The 13,401-nt window shown below is 34.9% G+C and overlaps 1 non-coding gene across 1 annotated transcript; it reads left to right on the top strand.

The window, feature by feature from the left end:
* Window positions 1–8,459: 8,459 nt before the first annotated feature.
* Window positions 8,460–8,592, top strand: LOC126014818 (small nucleolar RNA SNORA51). The gene has a single exon (XR_007497805.1). It is a non-coding gene; the product is annotated as a small nucleolar RNA SNORA51 (small nucleolar RNA).
* Window positions 8,593–13,401: the final 4,809 nt, after the last annotated feature.

The following is a 13,401-nucleotide window of genomic DNA, read 5'->3' as shown; positions in this document are numbered from 1 at the left end:
TGGTTTTTCGGGCCACACCATTTGATGCTCAGGGTTACTCCTGGCTAAGCGCTCAGAAATTTCCCCTGGCTTGGGGGGACCATATGGGACACAGGGGGATCAAACCGCGTTCCTTTCTTGGCTAGCGCTTGCAAGGCAGGCACCTTACCTCTAGCACCACCTCACTGGCCCCCATTTTAAGCAATTGTTGAAGCAAATCTTCAACTACAAGATTTTTTTTGGGAAGACTTTGGGAATTAGTGACAATTTCAGAAAAAAGACCAAGTCTGTAGGATGAATCACTTATATTACATGGTCATTCCCTGGGGCAAAATAGTCCACTGAAACCTGCACATAGAAAATGCAAAGTCATCTGGGTAAATAGGAACATTATAAAAAGCAGTCTTTAATATCTATTACAACTAATGGCCAATCTTTAGGAATTGCTGCAGGAGAGGAAGGCTGGGTTGGAGGGCTCCCAATGGAATCATGGTATCATTTGTATTTTTCAAGTCAAACAATAGTTGTTATATGCCTGATTTTATTTTTGTAATATAAAGACATAAAATTCCAATCCAGAAACGACGTTTTAATATGTGCCAATTTAAGTTATTGCTCTGCTAACTCTCTAAGTGCCTTTAGCCTTACTTCATTAAGGGACCACTGTGGTGTCTGCACAGGATGGTTAGGCTTCCACTAAATGCACAGTGGTGGTGGGTCTTTACCATAGTGGTCATGATAAAAAATACTTGTCATCTGAATTTTGGACTAGAGAAGTGACTGGGTGAGAAATTTTGAACTCAGTGTGTCTTTGTTAATGTAGAACTGGGCTCCATAGATTCAGGGGCAAGGGGACTACAGAAGTCTGAAATGTGGTTATATTCCTTTCAAGGCCATTGCTTTCTAGACATCAAGCACTCTGTCAGAAAGAGGAAGAAGCAAAGTGCCTACTCCTTTCAGACCATAAGATATCTCCTGCAGGGCCCAACTACAGGGACAGTATGGGAAAAAGATGATGGAAACATTAGCACCAGTATTAATAATTCCTTTAAATTATTTTCCATGTCTCTCTAGAATTACTATTGGGAGCATTAATTTTATAATCTTATAGATATAGGCCACTAGGGTTTCTGTTTAGGATGCTGGGGGGTTAATGCCACCAAAACCTCCAATTATTGGGGTGATCAGAGTAGCTAGACATAAAAAAAAGAAGAAACAAGTGTTGGGTGATCTGCTCTTTTTTAAACTGTTCATGCTTTTGTACTGTGATAACAATTATATTTTTCCTGTATAATCAAAATCTATTATTCCCACATGCACAATGATTTCGTAATGTTATACTGGTTCTTCTTAAGAGTAGGACTATAGTGCCTGGCAGTTTTGGTCTTTTAATTCTGGATTTCACTTTGTATGGACATTGTACTAGTGTTACTGTGATGTTATTAGGGCAGGGGTTATCTAAGGCACCACTTTCTGTAGCGGTGGGTTATTTATTGTAGGCCTGCATTAGTTGGGACTTCTGATTTTGTTGGACCTGGGCTTGAAACCCTGCCCATTTTCCCAATATTTTTAGTTGTTGGGAGAATCTCTTGCTGAATAATCACCTCCATTGCATTGTAGGAAGAGTCCAGGTGACAGTATTCAGAGGGCAGTTACAGAAAGGGTTCTTCAATCTCTGCAATAATGGCCAATTTTTTTACAATTATAACATTTAACCCCAGTTTGTGAGGTCTGGGGTTGTCATCACCAGTTTCTCCAAATCCCAACAGAGCAATCCCTTTCTCAATGGTTTCCCTGCCACATTTAGCACTAGGTCCATGTGGTGGCTTAGAAAATGCATGGCTTGGTGGGGTTTTATATTTCCTGAACGGATAGCTTGGTCCTCTAGCCTGCCTTTGTACTGTGTAGGTCTCAAGGTCATGTGTATGTGCCTCATGTGAGATAAAACCTATGTTTAGGCATGCTTTCAGGTAGCCCATAACATCTCTTTCCCTGATTGGACACAAAATTGTTTGGCAGTCTTTGTTGGCATCTGTTAATTTTTCTATAAATCGGGCATAAATCTCTGTGACCCCCTGGAAGATATTTGTGTAACTTCCCTTGAATTTTACATCTACATTAATTCTATTCCATGTGCCTAATATTATCTTTTGGATATGTGTTAGAATTGTACAAGGTAGTAGCTTGGTTTTTTTTGGTTTTCCATATTCTTACTCACCTATAAATATGTCAGACATCATTCATATGTTGAACAGTCTCTTGCAAGATCAATCAATATTATGTAGTTTGGCCTTGTCCTCATTACTATACCACTTCCTCCACTACAATTACTGGTAAGGGTTCAGGCTTAGTCTAGCCCTGTTCAAAAATATTGAATGGGGGATACAACTGCATTTTTACTCCAGGCAGTTAAATATATTTTATAATGAAGTGCATCTATAAGAATAATAACTTATTAAAAATAATATCTTTATTCAAGCACCATGATTACAAACAAGATTGTAGTTGGGTTTTAGTCATAAAATGAAAACTCTCACCAGTTCAACATTCCAATCACCAATGTCTCCAAACTCTCTCCTCTCCACCCCCTGTATTCGAGACAGGCATTCTACTTCTCTCACTCATTGACATTGTCATGATAGTTGTCAGTGTAGTTATTTATTTATTGCACTCATTATTCTTTTTGGTGAGCTTCATATCGTAAAGCAGTCCTTCCAACCCTCATCTCTATTGTCTATGGACATTATTACAATAATGTCTTTTCTTAAAGCTCATAGATGACTGAGACTATTCTATGTTTATCTCTCTCCCTCTTATTTCACTCAGTATAATAGTTTCCAAATGTGTCCATGTATAGGAAAATTTCATGACTTCATTTCTTCTAATGGTTGCAAAGTATTCCATGATATATATGTACCACAGTTTTTTTTAGTTATTTATCTCTTGAAGGGCATCTTGGTTGTTTCCAGTGTTTGGCTATTGTAAATAGCACTGCAATGAATATAGGTTTGAGAAAGGCATTTTTGCATTGTGGTTTTTTGTTCCTAAGCTATATACCTGGGAGTGGTATAGCTGGATCATATGCGAGCTTAATTTTCAGGGATTTTTTTTTTTTTAGGAATCTCCATACTGTTTTTCATAAAGGCTGGACTAGACGGCATTCCCACCAGCACTTCCTTTCTCTCCACATCCCCACCAGCACTGATTGTTCTTGTTCTTTGTGATGTGTGCCAGCCTCTGTAGTATGAGATGGTACCTCATTGTTGTTTTAATTTACATCCTCCTGATGATTATTGAGTGAGGTGGAGCATTTTTTCATATGATTTTTGACCATTTGTATTTATTCTGTGAGGAAGTATCTGTTCATTTCTTATTTCCATTTTTTGATGGGATTAGATGTTGTTTTCTTTTTAAGTTCTCTCAGTACCTTGTATATCTTAGATATTAGGCCCTTACCTAATGGGTATTGGGTGACTAGTTTCTCCTATTCTGTGGTTGCCTTTGTAACCTTGACACTATTTCCTATGAGGAGCAGAAATTTCTCATCTTAATATAGTCTCATTTGTTTATCTCTGCTCCTTCTTGTTTGTACAGTGCTGTTTCCTCCTTGAAGATGCCTTTAGCCTAAATGTCATGGAGTGTTTTACCTACATGCTGTTCTATATACCATATTTTTGGGTTTGAATCAAGGTCTTTAATCCATTTGAATTAGACCTTTGTGGATGGTGTTAGTTGGAGGTGTGCGTTTGCTTTTTGGCATGTGGCTGACCAGTTGTTCCAAAACCACTTGTTGAAAAGGCTTTCTTTGCTTCATTTTTTTCCCCTTTATCAAAGATTAGTTGATTGTATGTCTGGGAAACTATTTGACTATTCCAATCTATTTCACTGTTCTGAAGGTCTGTATTTATTCCAATACCATGATGCTTTAATGACTATTGCTTTGCATGGTATATGCCTTTTTAAAATGTCCAAGTAAATTTATTTTCAGCCCTTGGTAAGATGTAAGCTCATGAGGCCTAGATCTTCTGGTTTCTGACCTTATTGATGTGACAGGAAAGAATTTATAGACTCTGAGTTTAAAGAGATTTTTAACTAGCTCATCATCTGAAGTGTTGGACTTTAAGTCATGTCTGGGAAACAAAGGTCTTTGGGGGTTTCCACAGGTAGTATTTGGAATATTATCAGCCATATGTTGGATTTGAGATCAAGTCAGAATTTCTACTTGGAAGACACCTCTCCTTCTAATGGCATTTGCTTAATGAAATTCTACTGTATTGAGGAGAATAACATTTCCAATGGATTTGATCCAGGTCCTGTAGGAGGAGGTATTTTTTCGAGGCATAGACACAGGAGGAGCTAACAGAGTAATAGGCAATTAAATTCAGTCTGGTCTCTCCTACTAAAGGGTGTGCCAAAGAGAGGTTAAAGGAGTAATATTTTAAATTAATTTGGTGAGTATGGTATATTTCTTTTTTATCATTATTTGGTGATATATTACAGCATGTCATCACTCCCAATAACACAAAAACAGTAGATTTTTGAAAGACCTGGAGTAGAGTAAAAGACTTTCATAAAGAGACCAGCATAGATTTAATCTATCACAGGTTAAGAATGTTTATCTATGTAAGAATCATGACTTTATCCCACAGGATCACAATTTTGATCCCTAGAGAATCAATACTTACTGCCTGTTCTGGACACCAACTTTCAGGACTGCAACAGTAGAAGCAGCAAAAGGCAGCAAGAGCAGGGAGTCCAGTAAACAGTTTCTTTAGCAGCTTAGCAGTGACTATTCAGCAGGAGCAATACTCCCAATCCAAATACTTTCTAGTGGAGTTACAAGGTGCTGGCATCTGGTAACTAATGACTTTTCCTTTACAGGGACAGTATCCCCTTATGGTTGAGTCTCTGTTTCCTTATAGCAATCATCTCAGGTCTATGTACCTACATTTGCTATGGAGTCTACCAGGCTATTCATGGTCTAACTTTTCAGTGTTTTTTTTTTGTTTGTTTGTTTGTTTGTTTGTTTTTGGTTTTTGGGCCACACCCAGTGCTGCTCAGGGGTTACTCCTGGCTGTCTGCTCAGAAATACTCCTGGCAGGCACGGGGAACCATATGGGACACTGGGATTCGAACCAACCACCTTTGGTCCTGGATCAGCTGCTTGCAAGGCAAACACCACTGTGCTATCTCCATGGGCCCATTTTTTAGTGTTTCTATGAATACACATCTACTATTAAGTTTGCACTTCACTTTCTTTTATGGTAATATGGTGTCTAGAGCATTCTTCAATAATCTTAGGCATTTAAATTTTATTTGTAATACTCAGATGCAATATTCTCATAAATTTGAACATCCATTATTTTGTATTTATTTTGTGTTAGTTTTGCATTCTCCCTTATGCTACAGTTATTATAAGTATTGAATAGAATTCACACATAATAAAACTGTTACTTTGAATGAGGGAGGTAAAATAACTTTAATTAGAAAATTTAATAATATAATCTAAGTAGATACTGAAACAGAATGGGGAATATAAATTAAAAAGATGATTTCTGGGGCCAGAGCTGTGGCACAGTGGTAGGGTGTTTGTCTTGCACATGGCTGACCTAGGATGGACTGCTGTTTGATCCCCTGGCATCCCATATGGTCCTCTAAGCCAGGAGATATTTCTAAGTGCATATCCAGGAGTAACCCCTGAGCATTATCGTGTGTAGCCAAAGGGGGAAAAAATTATTTCTTTCTTGTGAAAAGAAAAATTTAAAACATGATTAGAATATCATAAATTTAATGGAACATGTGCTGAATAGTAAAAATAAACTTTTTAATACAGTGTCCTCAGAGGTTACCCTCATGTTAATTTGAAATATGACTTTTTCATTCTATAATAGAAATGTGGATAAAAAATTTGGATGTGCTATGACTACTTAAACCATGAATAAAAAATTTCAATTAAAACAATCTTTAGTACATAAGTAAGAAACAATTAATGGAAGGTTACATATCTTGTTTTTAGTTTTTAACTACAGAAACTGTTTTAGACATTGGTTCCTTATGTTCTTTTACCTGTCCTATTTGTTGTTTCTGATGTGTCCCTTCATTTGACAAATATTTTTTGATTAGTTTATGCCAATTATTGTTGAAGGAATACAGTAATGAACAAAATATATCAAAATTTCAATCTCATAAAATTTTGATTATAACTTTCTGAAGCAAAAATTTGCCATAATTTATTTTCTAAATGTGGCATGTTTTTGCTTTGTTTCTAGGCAGAGTCATTCTTTGACCATTTTCATTTGTTTTTTTGTTTGGGGGTCAAACCCAGCAACGTTCAGGGGTTACTCATGGCTCTATGCTCAGAAATTGCTCCTGGCAGGCTCAGGGAACCATATGGGAGACGGGGATTCGAACCACCGTCTTTCTGCATGCAAGGCAAATGCCCTACCTCCATGCTATCTTTTCAGCCCTGACCATTTTCATAATCATGACTAACACAGAAATATTGAGCCTATCAAGAGGCATTAAATACACAAGAAATATTGAGCCTATCAAGAGATAGTAAGTTAAATGTAATGGAGAGTTTAATAAGCTATCAAACCAATCTACAACAAACTAGACACAGAAAGGACCACTTATACTAGCATCCTGCGGGCAAAGGAGGGGGATCTGGGACGCATGCTGTGAACAGAGGGGAGGGAGGACAACATTGGTGGTGGGAATGCCCCTGATTCAATGTCACTATGTACCTAAAATATTACTGTGAAAGATTTTTAATCCACTTTGGTCAAAATAAAAATTATTATTAAAAATCTATAAAATGTATGTTATGCCATATACTCTTTGTGAGTTATCTGTCTTGATTCATCTTGGCATCTTCCTATAATGGGACCCATTTTTCCTTATCTAGGCAACAGTGTTATTGGATAAAAATATACTGAAATTGTAATTTGCCATAGTTGTTAAATAACAATAATGAGAAATATTATTTTTGGGTTTTTACCCTTTTATAAATTCTTTTTTAAAATAATATCTTTTTTTAAAACACCATTATTACAAACATGTCTGTAGACTGGGCGCTCCTTTTTTATCCTCTTTCTCTTTTTCATTAATATTTTATTTAAACAATCTTGCCCACAATCACCTGGTAAAAATATAAACATCAAATTTTATAAAGCACTGTAGAACCTCTAGTATGAAAAAATTTCTATTCCACCAATAAATGAGTAGAAGAGATGAAAACAGAAACTTCCTTGAAGAAGACCTAGGCTGTCCAGAAGGTATATAAAATTGCTCAAAATCACTAATCATCAAGGGGAAAATGCAAATTTCAAACAATGATAGGACTTCACACCATAGAGATCAACTCACATAAAAAAATCTAGAGTTTTGTGGATGCAGGATGATTGTTGAAGTAGGGACTCATAATCACTGATGGTGGGAATGTTGATTGGTACTGTTGTTCTGAAAAGCATATAGACATTCTTCAAAAATAATTGAATTGATCTCCAAATTGACTCAGTTGTTTCTTCTTTTGAAATATACCCCAAGAGATCAAAGAACACAATACAGAAAAAGCATTTGCACTCCTATGTTCATTGCAACATTATCCATTATTGTAATCAAAATCTTATATTAACCCAAATGACCAAAAACAGATAACTGGATAAAGAAACTATACTACATATACAGAATTGAATATTATATGGCCATAGAAAATGTAAAAATAATATAAGTTCCTACCATATGGGTGGATCTAAAATACTGAGAGAAGTTAGAGGGTAAGAGAATGACAAAGAACGATTTCAGTTAGATAAAGGTGTGAAGAGGGTTAGTTGGAGAAGAGCAAGTATATAATGTCAATAGATGAAGAACATGGAAACTGGTCTTTCAATAGAAGCTTGCCTCTCTGGAGTGGAGAACAAGACAGAAAAAGCAAATACTATTTGTAAGAGGAAACAGGTGCTTAAAAGTGCTAAAGTGCTAAGAATTAACCCCATTAGAAAATGGTTTGTAAATCACAGTACTCAAAATTTGTACTAAAATGCTGTCATAGAGGCAAACTGTGGTGGTGGGATTAGTAGGAAAATTGGATGTTTGTGGAGAGTAAGCAATATTGGTGAAGGAGTTAGTGCTAGAACATTTTATGCCTAGAAAATTCTAAACTTTAAGAACTTGATACTTCACAATGACTTAATTTATATAATTATCAGTCAGTTTGAAATGGGGCCCTAAGCAGAAAGTGGTCTGGAAGTGTATGGTCATGAGGTCACCTCATAATATATGCAGGTGGCTCTCAAGGGAAATATACTAAAATAGTCTGGATCATCCATGTGGCAGTTTTGCTTAGGGAGATGATGGCTCCAAACTTGAACTAAACTGCCATCTACATGCTTGATGCTATCCACATGCTTGAAGAAGGTGGCCAGGAAATGTGGTATGATAGCTAGATTTAAAGAGAACAGGAAAAAAATAAAAGATAAGTCTTCCCAATTCTTACCACAGGCTGTGTTCTTTACACTGACTGTCTAGAAAGAGGAAGTACAGTAAATGCACCCCATATACACCTCAACCCAGGCCCTTTGCCTGTCTGTACTTGGGGGTGGGTGCAAAAAAATAAGAGAAGGGAATATTTTCTGCTTGTGCTTCTTTTTTCCCTCAGGGTGAAATAGAAGGTAGCCACTGTTGCAAAGGGTTCAACCCAAACTGGTTGGTTTCTTTTGGAGTTTGTTTTAACCCTAGCTGTGAAAGCCTTTTGGTCTGGAAAGTTAGTCTCACTAATAGCCACAGCCTAGAACATTTTAATTATAAATTGTTCTTGTTTTACATTATAGAATTGTCATTAACCACTAGAGTTTGTCATTGTTGGATTTTTTTCAATGTCAGGCTCTTAAACTTTTAATTTTATCTATTATAAGCAACTCATGTTAGACCTTTTCATCATGAAAGATTTGTAGTTGAGGCATTAACCAATATTTTGCTTATTATATAATTATCTATATAAAAGTCTTGGGAATTAATTTTAACAATTGCACAAAATTTTGTTTTCCATGATATGTTAGACACCTACAATGTCACTAACTTTATTTTCTATTGAGATTCTTGAGCCTAGGAAGCTATGTGTTTATTCTGTTTATTTTCATTCTGATTTCCCTGAAGTTAGAGACTTTGTATGGCCTTCATTGCAGACTTCAAAATAATACTTTGTATTACACTTGTTTCCTCTTGGCTATAGAACTATCTTGAATGCAAACATTGAACTCTAATTGAAATATTGTAGAGATTATATCATAGTGAATAAAAAATTGAAAATACATATAATTGAATGGATAAAATTTTATGGAACAGATTAGACTATTGAGTTTACTTTTTCATATTATATTTATATTCATATAAATCATGAATATTTATCAATTTGTTATGTGCCTGTTTTTTAAGAATTAATACCCCCTGTGTTGCTGCGTCTAGGATTAGTACCATTTTTCTTCATGGAGAAAATCACTTTCTAAATCCGGTGGAACTAACATTTCTCTTTTGAATATTAGTCACTTCATTCCTCTATTCAAAGCATGAAGAAAATAGCTCTGCTTCTGAACAAAATAATTCACAAAAAAATAATATGTGTTTAAAACTTTTCTTATCCTCACTGTCACTGTCAGTTCAGCAATTCTGAAATTTTTATCCCTTACCTTCTCTGATACAGACTACCATCTGCCCTTTTATCCTTTCAAAAACCAGAAGTTTTAAAGCTATGATCCTATCACCTTTCAATCACAAAACAAGATTAAGAAAACTATTATTTAGCATATTTAAAAAAGTGGACAAAAAATGTTCCATGTGGTAAAAGTAAGATTAGAACAAGAAAGAAAGAACCATCAAGATGTCATACTGATTTTTGACATATTATCATAATCACTACTTGTCTCTATTCAGTCTATTCCTATAACATCCGCGTTTAACTCAGAAAATTTCCCTGTGTGATTCATTTGTTTATATAACACTAGCTACATTCTAGCTTTGAAAACTCTTTTTAAATATTCTTTAGATGGGAACAAACAACTTTTCTTAAACGGTGACAATTGTGTCCACTGTCTTAAGTTAGATTGTTTATTTTCCCCACTTTTTATCTTTTTTTCTCTTTGTGAACTGTTCAATAAGGAATGTTGGTGAAAGAGTCCCTCAGTTAATGCTTATGTTTGAACCAGGTCACGGGATTTGTTGGACTTGTTCCTGAGGCTCCCTTATGCGCTGATAACGCCAGGTGGCATTATTCCTTGTTGCATGGGCACATTAAAATGGAAAAATACTATACATACAAATAAGTTCTTATCTAATAGAGATAGGAACACACAAATCTAGTGGTGCAATGGAACCTTACACCCTGAACATTGACATCATGACCTGGCACAGGCCTCAGAGGTTTGGGTATTTTCCAGTCACCCCTGATCCAGGGAAGCCATCTACGAAACATCCAAAGTTGTCTATGTCATCACCTGGAAGCAGTTCTCTACCAGGAAGACCCTACTGCTGCTCTGACCATCGATTTACTCAAGAGTCTTCGGTGTTAAGACTGAGAAGATTTAAACAACAACAACGACTTGCGTACTGGACAGGGCTTTCTGCATTGCCCTTTAATTCCGAGTTGAAATTAGACGCCGCTCCACACCATCCTGACTTCAATGTAGGATATACAGATTCCAGGACCTACAATACAGATACAGGATACCAACAACAAATACTGTGAAAAATATAACTGTATGGGCACATACAGACAATGACCGGGATTGGACAAACTAGTTTGCCTGGAGCCTAGAAATGGTCTTATGTCAGGAAACTTCAGGGGTAAGGTCTCCTTGTACTTAGGCCAAAAGTTCTCCTTTCCATGACCCCCATACTTTGGTGGGCCCATGCAAACAATAATTGCCCACTCTAACATTGTTTATACAGTGCTCCTTTGACTCTAAAACCTTTAAGAAACCACTAGTAAAAAATCTCTGGAGCTTCAAAAAAAAAATTATTTACATTAGTGTTAACATATATGCTTTTAGTTAAAACTAGCATTCTGGAGGATAAAGGAGGAAGAAAGGGATATATGCTTGGAACAGGGATGAAGGGAGGACAACACTGGGGATGAAGGATATCCCCCTGATTCAATCTTAATATGTACCTAAAACACTATTGTGAAAGATATGTAAGGTCATTATTGATCAAAAAAATTGTGTTTTATTAGAAATGTTGTGCTTTGACTTACATGTATTATTATATTATATTAATTATATGTTGTGTTATGTTACTATATTATGTTATGTCAGTTTACCTCAATATGTTAATCAATTTTGTCTCTTGAATAAATTCTTACAATAAAAAAAGAATTAAACAAGGGGAAAAATATATCTTTAGCATAGATGTTTTATGACCTTATTTATCTATAAGTATACTAGAAAGATTCACTTGGAAGAAAAGAGAGGTAACCTAAACTCAGCATATTTAAACTACATTTGTTGTTTTCATCTTTTAAAATGTGATCCTTCTTAATTGAAAATGTTTTCCTTATTATTGATGTAATTATGCACTCTGACTCCAGCTCATATTCAAGAATAAAGGACATTTCCATGCACCATTCACTAAATGACAGCTGTGAGTTCTTGAAACTCAATATCATGACTTATTTTTTTAGCCAGAAAATAATTTAATCCCAGAAGATGCTCAATAAAGGTTTGATGAATGAACATTTCTGATATTAATTTTGTTTGTTTTGCATTTTAATTTTAGAATTTTCTTCTTATTGGTTGTTCAATGAGCAATCTTTCATAGTCATTAAATTATTCTCTTTTGATTACTTTTCTCCACACTAGTCATTTAATTTGTTTCTTCATTGCATGTAATGTAATGTAATGTTTTTCTTCCTTTACTTATTCTTCTCTAACAATTTTTAATTTATCTTCATAGTTTCAGAGTTTCTTCTGTAGAATTATTATTGTTGAATGATTCTTTTTATTATCTTATAGATATAAAACAGTTCATTATTTGTAACTTTTATGATTTTGATTGAGAAGTTACTTCTTCTACCCTACCACCAAAATGTTCAAGACTTTCCAACTGCTGGCTCTGTGTGACCTTTAGTCTAACCTTTAGCTCTTCTCCTTTTTCTCACTGTTTGGTAGTTTAAAGTTTGCCAAGTTTAGGAGTTTGTCTTTGTTAGACATTCCCTACTTTATTTCTCTATTGGCCATAGATGAATGAGATTATACTTGTTGGATTATCTCATGCACAAATTTGAATATTTTATTTTCTTATTTAAAAAGTTTTTAATAGTTTTTCATACTCAATAAGATAACATTTTATATTGATAAAGAATATCATTTTGATGAATCATAACCAGTGCACTGAGGTGGGGGGGCAGTGATACTTGGCCAACTGGCTTGATAGTTCACTGTTGCACCCATAGATCTGATCATACTTGGCAGTTCTGAGAGACTTCTAGAGTTAGACCTAGTGCACTCTGCATTTGAACTCAGTTCTGGCACATGCAAAACATGTACACTTGAACCTTGAACTATTTTCCCAACCCAGAGGTCATTATTCTTTTGCTCTCATCATTTTCACCTTTAATTATTATTTTTCTCTTTTTACAAAGTGATACTATATCACAATGTTACATGTTTCATATATGTATCATTGGAAATTAACACACACTAAGTTAACCTCTGGATTCCAATTCTTTTCCATCGTATGTTTATCTCTCTTTTCCTAATTTGCTCACCACCCACTCTCTCTACCCTCTGGTAAATGTTAATTGATTTTATTTCAGATGTTTATTTTGGCTTTATTTAGTTTATTTGTTTGTTTTTCTATATTCTACATTAGTAAAATCATGTTTTTATCTTTGAATTATTTTACTAACATCATGCCAAGTCCATCCTTGTTTTAAATAACAGAATTTTGTTAAGAAAATAATTGAATAATATTCCATAGTATGTATATACCACATATTTATTCATTATTAGGAAGTTCTTCTCAGTCTTAGCTATTATAATTAGTGGCGCAATAAATATGGGAATAATAATGTTTTTCTAAAGTATAGTTTCATATAAAATATCAGTAGTGAGAAAAGTGGAATGAATGAGATTTATATATATATATATATATATATTTTAGGAATCTCAATACTGTTTTCAGTAGATTATGTCAGTTTTACTCCCACCAGGAGTTCATAAAGGATTTTCACCTTTACATAGTAGTCAATGCTTTTGATTCTCATCTTTTGTTTGGATAAGAGTCATCTCACAAGGTAAAAGTGATATTTAGAGTGTTTTAATTTGCATTTTCCCTACAATGAACAGGTACAGCTATTTTCATGTGCTTAGTTAACAGCTAAAAATCTTCTTTGAAGAGGTGTCTATTTAGATTGTCTTTTAAATTGTT

This window comes from Suncus etruscus, chromosome 7 (genome assembly GCF_024139225.1).
Source record: "Suncus etruscus isolate mSunEtr1 chromosome 7, mSunEtr1.pri.cur, whole genome shotgun sequence".
Taxonomy (NCBI): Eukaryota; Metazoa; Chordata; class Mammalia; order Eulipotyphla; family Soricidae; genus Suncus; species Suncus etruscus.
This window is presented reverse-complemented; position numbering and strand designations above follow the sequence as displayed.